The 16,588-nt window shown below is 47.6% G+C and overlaps 1 long non-coding RNA gene across 1 annotated transcript; it reads right to left on the reverse strand.

The window, feature by feature from the left end:
* Positions 1-3,334: 3,334 nt before the first annotated feature.
* Positions 3,335-7,068, reverse strand: LOC124524820 (uncharacterized). Its single transcript, XR_006965317.1, has 2 exons — positions 4,618-7,068; positions 3,335-3,961 (listed from the first exon to the last, which is right to left on the reverse strand). It is a non-coding gene; the product is annotated as an uncharacterized LOC124524820 (long non-coding RNA).
* Positions 7,069-16,588: the final 9,520 nt, after the last annotated feature.

The raw sequence follows: 16,588 nt of genomic DNA on the forward strand, positions 1-16,588 counted from the left end.
TATATATTAGTTCTGATCTATAGCTTTGCTTCCTTCCTTTACAAGACCTATAACACTTGACCAGCCTTTGGTCTCTGTCCTCTAGAATTACCAGTTTCTTTTCATTTTTTCATGTGTTTTCCCCTCTCCTCAGAAAGCTAATAAAGTTTCTCCTGGTTTTCACTCCATATGTTTATCTAATTCAACAGTGTGAGACTTGTTCTTTTCTGATTTAACCAATTTTTAGAATGTGTGAATTGAATGGGATACAAAATTCAATAAGCCCTAAACCCTGCCTTCAAAATATTGGTAGAAATATACATGCAGCCCAACAAACAGACTTAACAAAGAAAGAATCTTAAAGAGACATCAAGTATTTCGTAAAGGAACCTAATGGAAATTCTGGGGTTGAGAATAGCAATAACTGAGATGAGAATTTTGCCTAAAGGGTTAAACAGCAAATTTTAGATGGCAGATAAAAGATTGAGTAACCTCAAAACAGAACAAAGAAAATTATTCAATATAGCAAAGATAAAACATTAAATGATGAGCATACTTTCTGAGACCTATGATACAAATTCAAGTGAATTTTAAAGAGTCCCAGAAAAATAAGAGAGAGTAAAAAGAGCATTAAAATTATTTGAAGAAATAGTGGATAAAAACTTCCCAAACTTGATTAAAAATATTGATCTAAATATCCAAGAAGTTCAATAAATTCCAAGTTGGACAACCACAAGAGATGTACATTTAGACACAGTTAAATTTTCAAAAGACAAACATGAAGAGAATTTTGAAAGCATTAGGAGAAAAAGGACTCATCCTGTACACAAGAAAAACAACATAATTAAAGCTGTCTTCTTATCAGAAACAATGCAGACCGGAAAGCAAGGAACAGAAATATTCAAAGTGCTAAAAGAAAAACCACCAAACCAAGAATTATACACCCAATATAACTATCCCTCAAAAATAAAAGAAAAAAAAAATTTCCAGCTAAACAAGACTGAAAGATAGTGTTGGTAGCATATCTGCCTTACAAGAACTGCCTAAAAATCCTTCCAACCAAATGAAAGTGGTGTAAGAAAGTAACTCAAATCCACAGGATGAAATAATGAGCACTGGAAATCATAAATATGTGGATAAGTACAAGACATTCTATGAACACACTTTCTCATTCATTTTTCTGACTTCTCTAGCAGACATAAGACAGTACAAAGCAAAAATGTATAGTACTGTATTCTTAAATTAATAACCACAATATACATAATCTATATGATAGCAGTAACTCAAAGGAGGGGTGATTAGAAGAAGATGTGTTACAGCAAAGTTTCTATCTCAAGTAAATTGTGATAAAGTGTATGTTGTAATCCCTAGTATAATTGCTAAGAAGGTAAAGTTTTAAAGTGTACTAGAAAGCAGAGAAGTTAAAATAGTGCATTAAGAGGGGCGCCTGGGTGGCTCAGTCGGTTAAGCGGCCGACTTCGGCTCAGGTCACGATCTCGCGGTCCGTGAGTTCGAGCCCCACGTCGGGCTCTGTGCTGACAGCTCGGAGCCTGGAGCCTGTTTCGGATTCTGTGTCTCCCTCTCTCTCTGCCCCTCCCCTGTTCATGCTCTGTCTCTCTCTGTCTCAAAAATAAATAAACTTCAAAAAAAAAAATAGTGCATTAAGAATATTTATCTAATGGAGGAAGGTGTGGGTGTGGGAAGAGTGAAGTATACAACAGGAACACAAAGATCTGCCAGGACAGAAAATCCTGAGGGACATACAGAAATGACAGAAGCAAAGGATCCCTGGGGGCTCTTGAGGCCAAGAGGCCAGAAGGATCTTCAGGAGGTGAGGATATCTCTGGTAGGACAGCAAGTCCATAGTTGGCCTCCAGCACCACTGAGTTTCTTCAGGCCAGGTGACTTCAGTTTCTTGAGCCAGACCACCTCCTAGCACTGCAGTCTTATCCTCACATCCTCTGGAACATCTATCGACCAGGCTTCCTCCCATGGCCCAAATCCCTGGTCTCAGCCTCCATCAAAATCCCCACAAGACTGGACTGAGCCACTATGTGAAGTTCTTCAGCTTCTGTGCCAAGATGCTTATGGAGAAGAAGGCACTTGAAATGGTGGAGAAATGCCTGGACAATTATTTCCAGCATCTATGTGATGACCTGGATGTCACCAGCTCATGCTGGCTACAAGACTGTGGGGCCAGAGGACCTGGAACTTCTGATGCAATCACAGGGCCTAGTCTACAACCAAGTCTCCCTGCATGTGCTTGTGGAGTGGTACCTGCCCCTGGAGTACCAGCAGCTTCTCATTCCTTGTAAATTCAGTGGCAACTCTGTCTTCCCTGTCCAGTAGTGGCCAGGCCTCAACACCTACCCCACCTAGAACCACTTGGCTTCACGTACTTTTGCAGGCTTCCTCCCCACCTCCCCAGCATCAATAAATTGATTTGAAAAATAAAAAAAAGAACACTTAACTAACACAAAAGAAGGCAGTAGAAGAGTAACAGAAGAACAAAGACATGAGACAGGTAAAGAACAGATCTTTAAAATCGGCAGTCATAAATCCATCCATATGAATGATTACATTAAAAGTAAATGGACAAAACTCCCCATTCAAAAGGTATGAATTGTCAGACTGGATTTAAAAAACAAGACCCAAATATATGCTGTCTACAGAAAATACATATTAGATTCAAAGACACAAATAGTAAATCAAAAGGATGAGAAAAGATGTAACATGCAAACAATAACTATGGAAACAATGAGATGGCTACGCTGATAGCAGATAAAATAGCCCACAAGAAAAAACCAATTGTGTTAGAGACAAGGAGAGGAATTTCATGACAAAAGAGTCAATGCATCAGGAAGATACAACAATTATAAATATATATGCACTTAATAACAGAGCTAAAAACACATAAAGCAAAAACAGAAATGAAAGGAAAAATATCCAATTTGTCAATAACGGTTGGAAGCTACAATGACTCTCTTTCAATAATTGATAGAATAATTAGTCAGAAAATTGGCAAAAAATATACAAGGTTTGAGCAGCATTCTCCACCAACTTGACCTAACTGACACTTACAGGACACTTCTAAATGACATTTGCACTCTTGTGGACTGCAGAGAACATATTCTTTTCAAGTACCCATGAAATATTCTCCAGGAGAAACCATATTCTGGGTCACAAAACAACCTCAATGAATTTAAAAGATTGAAATCATATAAAATATGTTCTCTGAGCACAATAGAATTAAATAAGATCCATAGCAGAAAGAAATCTGGGAAAACCCCAAATATTTGGAAATTAAGTAGCACAATTTTAAATAACCAGTGTGTCCAAAAAATCACAAGGGAAATATGAAAATATTTTTAATTACAAAAAAATGAAAACACAGATATCAAAATTTATGGGATACAGTTTAAATCGTGCTTATGGGGAAACTTACATCTTTAACATCTATATGAGAAAAGCAGAATGTCTCAGATCAATAACCTAAGCTTTGGGCTTAAGAAACTAGAAACTAAACTCAAGCTCACGGAAGGAAGAGCCCATGCCACATGGTGACCCTATCCCGGACATCAAGGGCTCTCATAGTGCAATCTAGGATGGAATGTAAATCACAGACCTGACATTTTTTCTCCAGTGGGCCAGGGACTAGAGTTTAGGTTGTTTGAGCTATAGGATCTCTGTGGCAGTTGCTCAACTCTATGGTTGTAGCATGAAAGCAGTCATAGACAACTGTTTATAAATGTAAGAACCATCCTCAGCTTACAGGTGGAATAAAAAGAGGCAGTTGGCCAAATGTGGCCCATGGGCCACAGTTTTTACATCTTTTTATAGATGACACATTGATTTCTTTTAAAGAAAGAAATACACTGTAAGCATTGAGCCCCATAGAGTAAGGAGTTATATCTGTTCAGTTCTGTATCTCCCATCCGTGTGTACATGAGATAACACAAAACGTGGGCATCTTGGGGAATCTCTAGGATGAAAAAGAAGAAGCAGCTGGCTTACCAGTAGTAGTAGTTTCCAGAAATGTGATTAGTTCTTGTAAATCCAAGAGGGAAAGGACAAAAGGTGGGATCTAACACATAGGACAAGCCTAGTATATGTACATTATTTCATTAATCTTTACAAAATCTTCCCTTTCACACACACCAAAGCTGAGGTCAAGAGCAGCTAAGTAACGTGCATAAGATCCCATAAATAGTAAGAAACCAGAGGAGGAATGGAAGAGATTTGTATCTCTGAAACTCAAGGTTTTTTTGTGAAACCAGGCTCCCTTGCCTTGCTGGCCATGATCTCATACTTAGCGGTTTCTACCACTGCTGTTTCCAGCACTTGTCTTTCAGTATTAGTACATACAGATCACAACCTCCTCTTAGGGAACCATAAGCCTAGATTCTAGCAACTGCTCTCCGTCACTTCCTGCAGGTCCTCCTAGCGGTCACACAACATGGCTTGAGCCTCAAAGTTCCCAGCTTTGTAACGGGCATATCAGATATCAGGAAGATCAGGGAGATAATGGGAGTGAAAATATTCTGAAAACCACTAGCCATTATACAAATTGATGGTGGCCCTTTCAGTCACCCCTAACTGGCTCCAGCCTTGCTTTTTATTTTCCAGAAATGGACACACCTTTGTGAATCAATCACTGTGCTTTATGAGCATGTGCAAGCTCCTTCTACATGCAGTGCGTGACTGGATGAAGCCCTCCTTTCTCTGTAGGCCTGAGTGTGGGAGAGATCTGTATCTGTGGGGTGTTCAGATATCTAGGACACCGTGTTCTCTTGATAAGTCAATCTTTTACTGATTGGATTTTAACTCCCCCCCCCCACACACACACCCAGTAGCTCCTTCTGGATACTATTTATTCCTGGAAAACGGAGTATAACAATGGAGTACTCACCACCCCTCCCTCCTAACTCATAGCACAATAGGTGGTAAAAAAAACACAAACAAAGAACAAAAAAAAAAAAAACTCCCATAAAAAGGAGACAGTGGGACTGTCTGGTTTGGAATCCAATGAACCTCAGAATGCTTAAACTTTTGGGTTAGATAAACATCAAGAAGTAGAACGCTTATCTGGAAACTTTGAACTTTCAGTGCCTATTTGGGTAGTAAATATCATGAGATTAAGTTTTGCTGCCTGATTTCCAGAACTTCCTGATTTTTCGAAGGGGCCAGAAATTCTTTGAGAAGAGAAAAAGGGAAAAAGAAAAGCCACTGTGGTGTCCAGCTGCTTCTGACAGGGAGTGGAGTGGAGAGAGCCAGACAGAAGTGTCTGGGGACCACCTCTTTTCTCTGCCCTCTTAGTAAAGCCTGCCTCCGACACCCCAGCTCCAGCCAACTACTTTAGCTGCTCCTGGGGAATTTCTGAATTTCACTGTACCTGGTAGTTATATCTTTCTTTGGAGGAAGGGTGGCTCAGACCTTCTATTCCTTGAGACTCCAATTCCTCATCTGGAAAACAGGAACAGAGACACCCACTTCACGAGGCTCTCAGGGGGATTGTCCCTGGCTGCGGTGAGTCCAAAGGAGAATGGGACAGAGGGAAGAAGAGCTTCCTCCTCTCTCTCCTGCCCTCCCTAGCAGTCTAGGGGAGCAAGCCAATTGGGCCCCCACAAGATCTGATTCTCGTTCAGTCGATGCAAACCCACCCACAGTGGGGCAGACAGGAAGTGCACGGACAGAGGTTTACAGAGACCAATTTAAGATGGCGGAGTGCTCTGAGCACGGATGGTGTATGTTAAACCACAAAAATTCACCAGATAATTGTCAATCCAGGACATCTCAGAATAACAATCTTGATCTTTTCTTTTTTTTTTTTTCCAATGTGTAAATTGGGTAAGAAATATTTTCTTACTCGTTATGGATCGTAATCCTCATCCTTCTCATTTCTCCTTATTCTAAATGCCCATAAAATTAGAGTTGATCTCTGTTTGGCAGTTTCCCTCTTACAGATCTAGCGTAAGATGATTTTGTTCACCATTACATCATTAGCAGTGGCATATTCCCCAGCAGGTGAGAGGAACAATATAATTATATGATGCTGTTTTCATCATGGATTAAAGCCCCAGGGATATAAGTGCCCTGAGAACAAATCTGTCTTCTTCTGCCTATGCGTCCTCCACCACAGGGCTCAACATCTTACCTTCCAAATAGCAAGTGCTCAATAAATATCAAATAAAGGGATGAATGGATGAAAGCATTGAACATCTAGTGAATACTTCTGGTGAGCAAACTGAAGAGAAAACAATCGTGAGGTGAGTTCCCTGCCCTGTAGGAGGATACAATTTACTTGAGAAGGGATGATATTGATACAGAGATTTAGGGAACGGGTATCAGGGAAGTTTAAGTGCCATACAGTGCGTGAAGACAGCAGATACTGATGAAAATGTACCATAGGAATGAGGGCAGAGGGCTGGGGCCACCTTTGGGGGATGGGAAGACTGACCCAACCTCCTAGGAAAGGCTGCCGAGACCAGAAGATGTAGGGAAGGACACTGACATGTTGCCATGCCCTTGGCCCACGTCTTTCAATAACATTCCACTTACAAAGGTAAACAAAACAAAACAAAACAAAACAAAAACCAAGGCCATGCAGTAAATAGTGGAGGTAGGATTTTAATCCAGACGTACCTGACTCTTCAAGGAGTATTTTCTTACTCTAGTTGGGAATTCCTTCCACTGGAAAATAGGAAGAGGGAATCAGTAAAGGGGGAATGGCGTGAGAAAGGCCCAGGAACAGGAAGCAGAAACGGTAACCTGGAGTGGAGGTCACATCCAGGGGGACCTTGCTGGACTCAGATCAATGCTGGACGTAGAGGTCCTTCAAGAGCAAGGTGGTTTGGACCCTGTTCCATGCCAAGAATAGGGGATTTTGAGGGATGTTCAAAGAGAATCAGTATTGCAGCAAAACTCATCAAGCTTTTCTATAAAGGGAAAGAAAAAAGGGAGAACCAGAGGTCAGGAATGGAGATTGGCGGAAGGGCCCAGAGGAACGCTGCTAAGAGCCTTGCTGAAGTGGGTCATTCATTCATTTTCTTAAGGATTTATTTTCTTAGATATTCATTCTCTTCATTCATTCATTCACTCACTTGTTCTCTTAAGACTCTCTTCAGGGGCGCCTGGGGGGCTCAGTCGGTTAAGCGTCTGACTTCAGCTCAGGTTACGATCTCACGGACCATGAGTTCGAGCCCCGCGTCGGGCTCTGGGCTGATGGCTCAGAGCCTGGAGCCTGCTTCCGGTTCTGTCGCCCTCTCTCTCTGCCCCTCCCCCATTCATGCTCTGTCTCTCTCTGTCTCAAAAATAAATAAACGTTAAAAAAAAATTTAAAAAAAAGACTCTCTTCATATGTTCCTCTAGGTGCTAGACATACAGTGAAAGAACAAGACAGATTCGGAGAAGCTGGACGGGAACGTGGAGAGGAAAACGTGAGTGAGTGACACTTTGTGCCATCTTTGAATTTGAGGGTAAGGAGGAGGTTCCAGGACCAGGGGGCAACCAGAAGGAGAGGTGGGTGCCTCGGTCTGGGGGACAGGAGATGTTTTAGGTGTTACGAGAAAGCAAAGTTAAGAGATGGAGGTGGCCAGTGACTCATCTGTGACTTGACGCCTCTTTCTTCTAAAGGCAGAACTATTTTCTTTCCTCCCATTGTGGAGTTTCCAAAGCCGGGATCCTGGCGACTCCTCAGGAATGACTTGCCGAGCGGTGTGTGCCTTGGGATGGTGGTCACCCCGACCTCGACCCACCAGGTGTCATACATGTGAACTTGGCGAAAATGCCCAAGGGCCCGCGGCGCTGGCCTCGTCCCATCCGCACACCTGTCACCGGTTTTCTGGGTGAGTTACACTGAGACAGCTCTCCTGACGTCGAAATGTTCTAAAGTTGGCTCAAAATACAAACAAACAAACAAACAAAACAGAGAAGGAAGGAAATCAATAAGCCCTAAATGGAAAAGTCTGAAGACGGTGGAGGTTTTGGAGGGAAAAACCTCTGATGAGTCTTTGGGGGACAGAGAGCTGGTCCCTGGCCTGTCCATTTCTGGCGGTCTAACACTGGGTTAAGAGGGTATAACCTTGAAGGACCGTCCCTTCTCGTCACCCTGGAAAATGCTGTCTCAGAAGCTGATGGGTCACACTAAGCAGACAGGTGTTCTATCTGCTGCCCTAAGGGAGAGACGCGAGCTGTGCTTACCAGCTCTGTACGGGGTGGGAGCTGGGGGTTCGCTGCCTTCCTGCCTCCTGCACTGGCCCCTCTCCGGTGGACCCCACCGGCTCCTCACGCCGCACCCCCCTGTGATCTGCGCAGACCCACACTCGTGAATTTTTCATCATCCTCTGCTCCTGGTGCAATGGTGCAAAGTCCCCTCCCTCCTGAGACCCCAGTCTTTTCCAGGGGTGACCACGAGATTCACGGATACTTGCGCCCCTCCTCCTCATTTCCCCAGCACATCAGTTTGGGCAAGCGTGTGTCACTTTGTATCTGGCATTCCAGAGTATTCCTTCCCCCTCCATCCTCTCCAGCCGCCCTGAGCCCCTCTGTCTGTCGACCTCCTCCTCGCCAGGGGGGCTGTCAGAGTCACTCCCCCGCAGGCTCCCACAGTCATGCCTCCGTTTTCACCGCTTCAGCTCGTCCTGTTTCAAATTGGTAATGAAAAGGAAAAAAAAAAATCCAGAAGCAGGTAATCACCAGCCTTCCCTGTATAAAAACACAGCTTGTTTCTATCAGGGGCCCCCTTGCTACACCAGAGCCCTGACATATACATTTCAGGATAGATTAGGAATCGCCAGCTGCATTTACATAACATTAAAATCACTGTCTACATGCACAAAATAAGATGAGTCCTCCCCTGTCTTCCACAGCCCTTGCCTGAAATGGGTTTCTGCCTCGCTGGCACGGCCGGAGCCCGGTTGATGGATTTGCTGTGTCCACTCCTTGCTTTGCTGGGAACGCGTGGGTCCCCTCCACCCTGGGAGGCGGTGGGCCAGGCCGGCGGAGCAAAAGCCATGCAGGGAGCACGGGGCGAGGCGGCACCCGGACCCTCCCCGCTCCTCCCGGCGTGCCTTGCAGCGGCAGGAAGCCACCCACCCGAATTTCAGAAACCGCAGGCTCCTGTGGGTTCTGAGATCCCCCGTTTTATGTGTTCTTTGACACACGCACACCGTTCAGTTTGTGGTCGGTCGCCTTCTTTCGCCTTGGTCAGCTGGGACTGGGAACAGAACACTCTTTGCACCAGGCACGGGGTGGACCTCAGTCTCCCCTCTTCCCAAATGATTGGGGGTGGGGGTCGTGGGTTCCCTCCCAAGCAACCGGGTGGGGGCAAACACCTCACTGCCGTGCTCTGAGTTCTACCCTGTTTGCTGTGCAGAAAGGAAGGACCTGTTTCTTGCGGGTCACCCTCCCCCCCCCATCACAAGGTGAGGGGCTCTATGGCAAACAGGGACGTGTTCTTAGCTGGCACTGGGCCCTTGGAGGTGCAGATGTCTCTAGACCCTAGAATGAGGAAGCGAGAGGCTGAGAGGAGCTCCCCCCCTTCTGCTGCACCCTCCCCTTCTGCCCCGAGTCCCTCTGCTGCTCTCTCTGTCTTTCCTGCCTGTCCCCTCCTCACCCTTTCCAGACCCGGCCCCGGGCCCTGACGCTGCCTCGGGCTACCTTCTGCATCTGGCTTCCACGGTCCGTGTGGCACTGCTGTGGCTTGTGGCTCCGAGCTCTGGGAGGACGAAGCCTTGTGAGTCCCCTATCTCTGGAGCCCAGCCCAGGGACCGGCCCTCAGGAGGCACTGGGGTCCCCAGGGTGCCTCAGCCATCTAGTGACAGAGCAGCCAAAGCAGAGATATTCCAAATCAGCAGCTGGCTGGGCCCAGAGCCAGACCCCACCACTGCCTCCCGGAGACCCGCCCAAGGTGGCTCCCCGAGGATGCCTGGCCTTCCTGCCCACAGGACCTGCGGGGGCCTCATACCTCCAGCAGCCCCAGCTTGGGATCCCAGCAGTTGCTAATGAGGCAGGAACCCCTCCTCGGGCATCGCTGCCATTTTCCAGGCCTCAGTTTCTCCCTGGCAGCTGCAACACGGAGGTTTGGAAACTGAGGCTCGCAGGACCACAATGCCCTTTCAGGGTCACATAACTCATAAAGAGCTGATGCCGAAGCCAGCTGGGATATCCAATTTGCTTTTTTTGTTTTCCGTTTCCCTCCCCGCCCGCCAGGCCCCAGAGCAGGACCCAGCTTCGCAGGCCTGCCCACAGTCGTGACCCAGGCCCCTGGCACGGAAGGCCTGCAGTTGAAGCTCTGTGGTAGCTGTGGAACAATCTTGAAGTTGTTAGTACTTTGATCTCCGACCGGTGTCTTGCACGTGGGGACCAGGGCACAGTGGAGTGTGCGGAAGGAGCCTCAGCTCACATGAGGGCGTGAGGCCCCGGGACGCGGGGTCAGGCAGATGGAGTCACGGGGCCGCGGGTGCGGTGAGGTCCTGCCACCGACCCCCTGATTATCCCCGTGCCCAAGGGAGATGGCACTAAATAGCAAATAAAGAAACCTCACGACGTGTTAAGAGAGAGACCCTGGAAGAAAGAGAAGACGCGTTTCCTGCTTTCGGGACGAGGCGCCCACGTTTTCAGTTTGCACCTTGCGTATCTGACTCTGCCCCGCAGACGTGGGCCGGGCAGCCCGGTAACCCACGACTTGAGGTTACCGATGATGTGTTGGTTGCTAGAGTCCTCAGCACCGTCGGCTAATTCAGACGATAGATAGATCTTCTCAAGGAACAGGGTGGGAGAAGCAGCAGCAACGCGTAACCCGGATCCGGGGGAGATAGAACACACCTGCTGGTTCTCTCTAGTAGCTTATGCTCCACAGAGGTGGGGGGGGGGCAGGGGCCAGCACGCTGGGGTCAGGCCACCTCCCCCTCAAAAATAAAAAGCTGCTGCTGAGTATTCAGGGGCTGCATTCTCAACCCTCAGGTCTAAAATAAGGCTGCAAGTTTGCATCTGCAATTATTTATGCCTGGAAATAAGGAAGTGAGATTCCTACCTACTGGAAAGACAGTTACGAGGGCCGCTCTGTGAGGCCAGGGCGGGTGAGGACTGCAGACGGCGACTCACACGTGCAGGGGGGAAATGGCAGCTGCCAGAGATGCTGCCGCTCGGGGCAAGATAGCGATCAGTCTTCGTTTCCTGGTCTGACGTGTGGAAGGAGTGCACAGGCTTCCCGGGGAACTGGTGGTCCTCACCGCCTGTCACTCCCAGAGCCCTCAGCTGTGTCCTGGTGCTCCGCGGGGCCCCGAGCCCCCTCGGTGGTGCCCTCCATCCTGTCCGCGCTGGCTCCCTACTGGGCAGGCCTCGGGTGCGGCTGCGATTTCGTTCAGCACCTCTCCTGAGCTGAATGTGAGCTCAGCTGGAGGGTGGGGGTCCTTAGCGGCAGATGCCAGGTTCATAGCACACCGTCCATCCACAGCAATCAGTTACAGGACAGGGACATTTCCCGGGGCCTTCGGGAAGAGAAACATTGTCTTATGCCAGAGCGTCAAGGGCAAACATTCTCCCTTCCTCCAAACGGTATGGCTGGGAATGCGAGGTCTGGATGTGAGGGTGGAGCTTCCTTCTCCGGGGGCAGGCCACCTGCTGGAGTCCCCAGGATGAGGCCGACACTGTAAGAGGCGGAGCACGAAAAGGGAGAGTCCCTGATTTCCTTGCTGATCTGCTGGATCCAGCTCTTCCTGCGCCTGCTGTTGGTTTTGTACTGAAACTAACGCATTTCCTCCACTGTTTGGGTAAGTTGAGTTTTAGTGACGAAATGAGTATTAACTTCTATCTCCGTGTTGTTCAACTTGCATTTTTACCAAGTCATGAGGTCGGCTGCTAATTTTATCTCTTCTTGAACACATGACGGAGGAGACCATCTCAAAATCCTTACCTGGGCAATTCTATGGACCAGGTGATTCACGCACCCTCTCTGGGAAGGAGACATCTTCTCTGGAGTGTGGTCGCACACCAAGGAGCATGGGAGCTTGGAGCTTGCATTATGTCCATTCCACTGGAAAACAGTCCATGCAAACGGTGAGGCAGAACGGGACACGGAGAGTGTGGTAGGCAGAATCCTGGGATGACCCCCAGTGACCCTCACCCTTATGTACTTTCCTCCTTTGAGTGTTGGTCGAATCTGTGAATCTGATAAGATAGCCATTCCCAGAATTACACTATGTCACATGGCAAAAAAGGTTTTGCAGACACTATTAAGGTAGATAATCCATTGATTTTGAGCTAGTCAAGGGACAAATTAACTAGTCGGATATGAGCCCTTTCAATCTGGCTCTGCGGGTCAGAGGCAGGAAACGAGAGACAAAGCATGAGAGAGGTCTGGCGTTAGGGAGATTCTCCATTGCTAGCTTTGAAAATGGAGGGGCCACGTGGCAAGGAACAAGAGCAGCCTCTAGGAGCCAACAGCTGTCTCCTGCTGACAGACAAGGAGGAAACGGGATCTCAGTCTTGCGACCACAATGAATCTGTCAGTAACCTGAATGGGCCGGGGAGTAGATTCATCCCTCGAGCCTCCAGAAAAGACCTCAGCCTAGCTGGCACCTTGGTTTCAGCCTCAGAAGACTCGCACAGCGAACCCAGTCACACCTTGACCAGACTTCTAACTGTGACCTAAAAAGTGGGAATTGTTTTACGACTCAGATTGTATGGCAATTTGCGACTCAGTGGTAGAAACACTTTGCTTGAAAGTCTCCATCCAGGTACCTACCAAGCCCTTCTTTCCCTGGCTTTTGCAATTACTTGGGAAAATGGACTCTGTTACTTGTCTAGGTTTATTGAAACCGTATTTCCATTCTTGGTGACCAAATTCTCCTACTACAGCTCTTAAATTCTTCTACCTTATGCTCTACCTCCAAGAATAGGACTTCCTGGACAAGGCATATTAATTTTGTTAGAAGACTGATGGCAATTTTTCATTGTTTTCTGAAACGTCGCGTCGATGTAACCTGCCATCAAAAAGCCAAGACTATTCTGACATCAGCCCGGTTTTCCTGATCCTCTTCTGTGATTTGGTAACGCTGTGAGATTAATTCGCACTTCTGGGTATTTTTTTTTTCAACTTTCAAATTGGAAATGTATCATCAACTTGTGTGAATGGTCTGTTCGTTCAATTTCCCCAACTTTCTCTTGGAGCCGTAATATTTTCCTTACCAGTTTTTATGAGAATCCAATTAAATCTCTGTCATATTTGTTTATTAAGAATTTTTTTTCTAATTTGCTTTCCTCTTAATTTTATTTCTGCCATGTACTTGTTCGTAGAAACATTCTATGCTTGCATTCCATATCTGTTATTCCCTTCCTTCCTGATTTCTCAAAGAGGCTCAAAATTTGGGAATTATGCAAACTTGCTGATATGTATTTTACTTCTGTATTTATTTCCAGGATTTGTCACATCATTAAGTTTTCCAAGGATTCAGCCTTAGATGTACGTATCCGTTTTGTTCTTGTGTGTATCCTGTGGTTATTTTTTCTTCCTTTATGGTATTTCTCAGGGGTCCTTCAGTCACTGGTTACAGAAACCCAAATGTGAGTTGGCATGAACAACACTCGATGCCTTACTCAAAGAGACACTTGAGTAGTTTGCAGATGTGAAGGGCAGGCTGGGCCATCGAGCAGGAGGAAGGCCAGGTGAGGAAGGCTTGGGTGTGGAGTGCTCTCTACCTGCCCCCCTCCCTCTCTTTTTCTCTCAACTTCAGGACCTCAGCATATTATTTTTTCCAGTGGCAGACATTTCTCCATGCTGAAGAGAATGTGAGAGACCTGGCCTGACCCTTTATGGCACCCGAGGCACAGGATGACCCTGTTCTCCAGCAGTCACCAGGAAAGTCCGGGAAGGCCCCACTGGCCCAGCATGGGCCCAACATACAGAACCAAGTAACAATTGGTGAGTATTTGCTCAAAACAAAACTTCTCAGGCTCTCACTCACGAGAAGACTTGCAAAATCATCGTTTTCAATACGTGCATTCATGACCCAAAGCCTCCTAGACATCTGTGCCAGACGACGGACCAACCTAGAAATCTGAGAACAGAGGTCTGTCACTGAGCAGCACCAGGGGCTTCCCACCCCCCCCCCCCGCCGCCACACCCCACATTCTCCCAGGATCGACCGTGGTCACCTGCTGTGGGTGCAGCGTTGGGATGGTCCCTCCACCACTGAATGCGGGACTCAGGGAGGGCCTCGGGGCTTCTAGAAGATTCCCACATCTGCCATTTATCCTTGGACAAAAGATTTGGGTCTCTAAGTCCAAACTCCTCTGTAAATGGGCTAGGGTGCAAGTTTTATTTGGCCAAATCCAAGGACTTTGGGATCAAGCTTTTCTCCGTTACTTAACAGGAGTAGGGGGACCAGGAAAACCACATTCTTTACAAGACGTGGCCTGAATCTCACTGTCTGCTTATACTCTTTGCCACATAGAAATGTATTCAAATTCCCTAGGCTCCATTCTTAAATAAGTTGGCCCCGGGGCCACCAAATGCCACGTCGCAATACCCAATGATAACTTGGAAGACACACCTTTTGGGGGAGCAAACTTTTCTCTGCTGCCTTCCACGCTTCTGGTTTTTTCCAGTGCGTGTTGGTTAATTTTATTTTCTTCATTTGGGGCTTAGATTTTAGTCAGCACAATTAATAATTTACTCCCCGGCTTAATGGGGCTGTCGAGGGGACGAGGGAGATCTGGTTCACACGGTGTGGCTCCCTGTTATGGACAGCTATGGGCATCTCGTGTCAGCTGCCAAGTGCATTACGGAGTAATAAATGTATAACGAGCCGGGCCGCCTGTGCGCGTGCTAAAAATGAACTCTGAGTTAAGTAAGGGAAGCATTTCCATTGTGCTGTCTCTGCTATCTCTGAAACGTCAGGAGCCACGGAGCGGTTTGGACTCCGCTTCTCCGAGGGTGGGAACGTAGGGTGCGTGTGCCCGGCCTGGGCACATAATAATCCTGTATTATTTTGGGAGCGCTCCCCCTAAAGAAGGTCTTTTGATCAAGAGAGATGCTTGGCCAGGTTCTGAAGCAGGCGTCCTGTGACAGGGCTTCGTGTAACTCAAAATCTTCTCCTTTTTGCTATTTAGTTGGGCACGGCCTGCGGCCTGCGCCGTTTCAGCGTAGCGTGTGGGCGTGAAATGCTAAACAGTAATACTTCGAAGGTCTGAAGCTGGGGCGGGGGGTGGGGGGTGTGGGGGAGGGGTATTGGCCCATTGGGCACGGTCACTGTGGGATAGTGACCCGCCTTCACAATGGGGGAGCCTTTGGGTCCCCTCATACCGAATACACAGGAGCCTGTGTGTCTTCAGATGGTTCATCTAACGTGGCAGAGAGAATGAAGACTTGTGCCCTTGGGTTGGGGGTTGAGGTTGAACGCCCCACACCAGGGGTGTTGGGATGAGACGGAGGGGGACGGGAGCAGGGGGCACCCTGATGTGAACGATGTGGATCCGATCACGCCGGGCGCTGACAAAGAGCGACGTCCCTTCCGCCACACCTCATGCGATCCTCACCGACTCTGGAGCGAAATGGGTCTGAAGGCTAACGTGAGATGCTCTGCAAATTAGTGAGTTATTTTTACACGTGTAACCAAAAGAGCCCTCCGGCTATTCCCCTCGCTAGCCGTCCACACCGAGGAGACCACAGCTAGAATTCACTCCGCACGAAATGACACGCGGCAACCCTTCTTGGGAACCTTTAAGGCACATACGCTTTTCTCTATTCTTTTAGGTAACACAAGTGGGGAGACCGGGAACGCAGCCTTCTTTGTAGGACTCTGCCTGAACGTCCCTGTCTGTGCTACTTACTCGACAGAGAGGGTCCGGGATTTCCAAATTTTGAGAAGGGTACAGCAAAATAATTAGTGTCAGACGAAGTTCTCTGCCATGCCAATATATTCTGCCATTTCACGGCGTTCAACGAATGAACCTTTCCCCCTTGAGTAAGAACCGGAGGGGATTCGGCCCACCTCTCTGCTGAGCAGCTAACTCCCAGCCTCAGAGGCAAATCGCCAGGACCTCTCTGGCCACACACCCTGCTGGACCCTGGAGAATGGAGCCCTTTGAACCCAACCGTTGGGCCCCTCCTGCCATGCGCACACAGAAGCGTCCGAGTGGCAGCCTTCTGGGTCTCCGGGATCAGAATCAGCTGCCAGTTTGGAATAAAGACCCAACCTTTCCAAAGGCTGCATGTACTCAGGTGCCCAATGAATATTTCGTGTGCACCTGTGTCTATACAGAAGAACACTTCAGAACCCTGTCTCTTTTTTTTTTTTTTAATTTTTTTAACGTTTATTTATTTTTGAGACAGAGAGAGACAGAGCATGAATGGGGGAGGGTCAGAGAGAGAGGGAGACACAGAATCTGAAACAGGCTCCAGGCTCTGAGCCATCAGCACAGAGCCTGACGCAGGGCTTGAACTCACGAACCTCGAGATCATGACCTGAGCGGAAGTCAGATGCTCAACCGACTGAGCCACCCAGGCGCCCCTGGACCCTGTCTTTAAAAACTGGTAATGTGACAGTGATCAAAGTTAACTTGACTAAACCAAGATGGGGGGGAGCGGTCCCAATGGGGGGGGGTGGTG

This window comes from Lynx rufus, unplaced genomic scaffold, assembly GCF_022079265.1.
Source record: "Lynx rufus isolate CCGP_SWC_20201006 ecotype Redwood Valley unplaced genomic scaffold, mLynRuf1.p SCAF_4, whole genome shotgun sequence".
Taxonomy (NCBI): Eukaryota; Metazoa; Chordata; class Mammalia; order Carnivora; family Felidae; genus Lynx; species Lynx rufus.